Source organism: Crocuta crocuta, unplaced genomic scaffold (genome assembly GCF_008692635.1).
Source record: "Crocuta crocuta isolate KB4526 unplaced genomic scaffold, BGI_CrCroc_1.0 scaffold166, whole genome shotgun sequence".
NCBI lineage: Eukaryota > Metazoa > Chordata > Mammalia > Carnivora > Hyaenidae > Crocuta > Crocuta crocuta.
The window spans coordinates 1,703,376-1,707,849 of NW_027531018.1; the positions used below are offsets into that span (position 1 = coordinate 1,703,376).

General features: G+C 49.5%; 1 non-coding gene across 1 annotated transcript; it reads right to left on the reverse strand.

The window, feature by feature from the left end:
- Positions 1-2,857: 2,857 nt before the first annotated feature.
- TRNAL-UAG (transfer RNA leucine (anticodon UAG)) lies at positions 2,858-2,942 on the reverse strand. The gene has a single exon. It is a non-coding gene; the product is annotated as a tRNA-Leu (tRNA).
- Between the last annotated feature and the right edge of the window lie 1,532 nt (positions 2,943-4,474).

The window sequence follows — 4,474 nt, forward strand, 5'->3', positions numbered from 1 at the left end:
TTCCCAGCATAACACCCCCACAGGGACGCAGGGGTTTGAAATGAGGAGTCATGATCCTATGGAAGCTGGAGCAGTGTTCCTGAGAGATTTCTAGATCTGAAAGACTCGGTGCATTTGCGAAAGCTCGCTGCTCTTGTTCCATCCTTCTGGTTTGAAGACCAGGCTTTTCCCAGTGGGCCGCAGGACGGTGGGGGTGGGGGTGTGCTGGGACCTCCGGAGAGCTTTGTAAGAATGTATTTGCCCCCTCCATATCCCGTTCTAAATCTCGGCAGGTGCAAGGATGGAGAGGATTGGCCTAGAAGGGGCTCACTCTCCAACTGTGTAATGACTTCCTACCACCTCCCACCTCCCAGCACACATTTTTTCTTTTTTTTTTAATTTTTTTATTTTTTATTTATTTCTAGGAGAGAGAGAGATAGCGTGAACAGGGGAGGGTCAGAGAGAGAGGGAGACACAGACTCTGAAACAGGCTCCAAGCTCTGAGCTGGCAGTCAGCACAGAGCCCGACGCGGGGCTTGAACCCACAAACCACGAGATCATGACCTAAGCGAAAGTCGGATGCTTAACGGACTAAGCCACCCAGGCGCCCCCATTTATTTCTTATTATTCAGAGAATAGGGTCTGGAGTTTGCCAGACTTGGGCAGAGAGGAGGGGGAGGGGCAGAGAGAGGCAGAGGGAGGGAGGCACAGAATCTGAAACAGGCTCCAGACTCTGAGCTGTCAGCATAGAGCCCGATGTGGGGCTCGAACCTACAAACCGCAGGATCATGACTCGAGCTGAAGTCGAACGCTGAACTGACTAAGCTACCCTGGTACCCCCCCTTTTTAAAGTTTATTGGGAGAGAGAGCACATGAACATGAGCGGGGGGAAGGGCAGAGAGAAGGGGAGAGAGAGAGAATCCCAAGCAGTCTCCGCGATGTCAGCACAGAGCCCCACATGGGGCTTGAACCCACAAACCATGAGATCACGACCTGAGCCAAAATCAAGACTCAGACACTTAACCCACTGAGCCATGCAGCCACCCCGCTGGACCTGGGTTTTAATTCAATCCACCTTGTCTGTCACTCATTTTCCTCCTGTCCTCACCTTCACAGGCTGGCTGGCAGGATGGTATGAGATGCCACATGAGCCTGGTATGGAACAGTCCCCAGTGAAGACACGGGCTGAGAAGGGAGCCCAGTCCCCTGGGACCTCTTTGCTGTGGTGACTGAGTGCTGAGCAAGTCCTCAGAGGTGAATTCAGTGTGAGGCTGGGACCCCATGGGTGCTCAAGGGCGCCCACAGAAAACCCCCAAAGTCAGCATGGCTCCAAGGAAGCTTTAGGGTGACCCAGGCCTGAGGAGGTTCCTGGGATGTGCGACAGGCACAGTGCCAGGCAACTCAGACAAGTTGGTCACCCTAGCAGCTTTCATGTTGCTGGGGGACCAGGGGACGTGGCCTAATGGGGTGGGGGTGGGTGTCATTCATCTAGGATAAAGAAACATGGTTCATTAGGGCATTATTTCTCTTTAATTTTTTGATGTCTATTTATTTATTTTGAGAGAGACACAGAGTGTGAGCAAAGGAGGGACAGAGAGACAGACCCAGAATCTGAAGCACGCCCCAGGCTCTGAGCTGTCAGCACAGAGCCTGATGCAAGGCTTGAACCCACGAACTGAGAGATCATGACCTGAGCCAAAGTTGAAGGTTCAGTCGACTGAGTCACCCAGGGGCCCCTATTAGGGCATTCACATTATCAAATGAGGGACGCCTGGATGGCTCAGTGAGTTAAGCATCGGACTCTTGATCTTGACTCAGGTCATGATCTCGCTGTTTGTGGGATCGAGCCCTGCCTCAGGCTCTGTGCTGACAGCTCAGAACATGCTCGGGATTCTCTCTCTCTCCCTCTCTCTCTCTCCCTGCCCCCGCCTTAAAAAATAAATAAAATAAAATAGCAATTGATAGCAGATGTGATCCTGCTGCTACCAGGGCCCCAAATGGGTGGATGGGGGCAGGCTGCTCAGGGAGATCACCAGGGACTGGGAGGTAGGTGAGTTGGCCTACTTGGGGCCACTTCTTTTCTTTCTTTCCCTCCCCTTTTCATATAAAACACCATCTTGGAGGGAGGGTGCCTTGGGACAGGTGTCTCCTGGGGACGGTAAGAGTAGAATGGCTGTGGGGCGCCTGGGTGNGAGAGGGGACCCCACACAGCTCCCTGCAGGGGCTGCCCACGTGGGCGGGCACAGGCAGCTCCTGGGCAGGATCCCACGCAGGCTCTGTTGGTCCTGGCCCTTTTCTGCCCACACCTGATTTGTCCACAGCCAGATGCTCCGCCTGCGAGGGGGGCCCAGCAGGCAGTTCTGAGGCGGCTGCCCCTCACCTCTCCGTCACCCTGTGCTCCTCTCCTTCACCTCTTCACCTCCCCAGAAAGCAGTCCCTTTCTCCCTCACTCCCAGTCTCCACCCAGCTCTCGTTTCTGTCTTCTTCCAAGTCCTGTTTCCCTCCATCACTGCATCCCACTGAATAAAGTAAGATCTTGGCAGTTCCCTTGCCTGAGGCCTATTCGCTGCCTCAGAAATTCTCAAATATTTAAGGGAAAGACAGCCTTTCTCATAGGAAATGTTAGCTTTTGTTCCTTCTCACTGGGCTTCGAGTCCCACAACGGTGAGCGTTGGATCTCTCTTCTGCCCCACTGTCTCCTGAGGACACAAAAATATGTGTTCAAAGAATATACAAATACAAAAGAAAATTTTATTTTATCGTTTTTAAATGTTTATTTATTTTGAGGGAGAGAGAGGTAGAGTGCGAGCAAGGGAGGGGCAGAGAGAGAGGGAGCTCAGAATCTGAAGCAGGCTCGGGCTCTGAGCTATCAGTGCAGAGCCTGGCGCGGGACTTGAACCCACGAACCACAAGACCATGACCTGAGCCTAAGTCAGACGCCCAACCAACTGAGCCACCCAGGCGCCCTGAAAGAGGATTGTTTTTTAACCAGGGTGGCATATGATGACACATGAGGAGAAAGAGAAGGAGAAGGACTTGTTCAAACTGCTAATTTATTTACAAATTCCTCTTAAAAGTTTGGAATTTGAGCAGGCCCTTCGGTCAAGTGGAATGTAACCTCAGTTCGCTGTCCCTGTCTCCTCGAGGGATGGGAACTGTAAGGAGGGCCTCATCGCCTCCAGCTCCTCAGAAGTTTCCATTCAAACAGGGAGCAAGATCAGGGCAGTAAGAAGCAGGAAAGGGGACAAAGGTGTCAATTTAGATGAACTTTCCTATCACTCCATCTAGCCAGCATCTGTGCTTCGTCTGTCCTGCCTCAGGAAATCCTCATTTCTTTTTTTAAAAAATTTTAAAGGTTTATTGATTCTTCAGAAACAGAGAAAGAGTTGGGGGAGGTGGGCATTAAGAGAGGGAGACACAGAATCCAAAGCAGGTTCCAGGATCTTAGCCGTCACCACAGAGCCCTGTGGAGGGCTCAAACCTACAGACCATGAGATCATGACCTGAGCGAAGCCAGATGCCCAACCAACTGAGCCACCCAGGCATCCCAGGAAATCCTAATTTCTACTCTAGAATCCTGAGGTGGGGTGAGGGGGAAGGAGCTGATTTTATTGAGTGTCTACCATAGGCCAAGCACTTTACATAAATTATCACGATGATAAGATAGTTTATGATTCAGAAAAAATCTAGTTTGATGACTTCATCCTTTTGGGACAGAATGAAGTTCAATAATGCACTTAGGAGGCAGGCACCTGGCTGGCTCAGTTGGAGGAGCATGTGACTTTTGATTTTGGGGTCATGAGTTTGAGTCCCATGTTGGGTGTAGAAATTACTTAACTTACATATGTATATTCACCTAAATTTATCCCCACGAGAAATAGAACCAGAAATTAACAGACCCTCTGATTCTTAGGTCTGTGACCTTCTTTCCATTACAGTACGCTACAGTGGTCACTAGCACAAAGAAGATAAAAGAGAGCAGAAAAGGAAAAGGTTCTTTTAACACTAGAACCATGTTGGTAAATATTAGGGATTTGCACTGGGCTTTGGGCTCAAAGCTGGCTTGTGTAATTTTAGACCAGTTCTAAATGTTTTAGAACATTTTGAGTCCCAGCTACCCCTCCCTTAGCTAAATTTATTTGCATGACTGAGTATACGATTTATGCTCCTCAAACTTACTTATGAGATCAGCTGGTGTTGCATCTAGAACTAATGAACTCTTTGCTGACCACCTACTCTAAATTAAATTGCTTTAATTTGTCCTACAACTGTTTTTTCTAAGCTTGGAGGAAACACTTGTTCATTCGGATGTTCCAGAATGTTCTCCTGCTCTGGGGTGCCTAGGAGACCTTAGATTTCAAGCATATTCTTTCTTAGACTTTGGTCTCTCAAACCAGAAGTTCCCTCCTCCTTGTCTGGCCTAGCTGATTATCTGGGCTCATTTAAATGCCACCCTTCTAGTCCCCTTCAGTACGACTTTTTGTGCCAATAATAT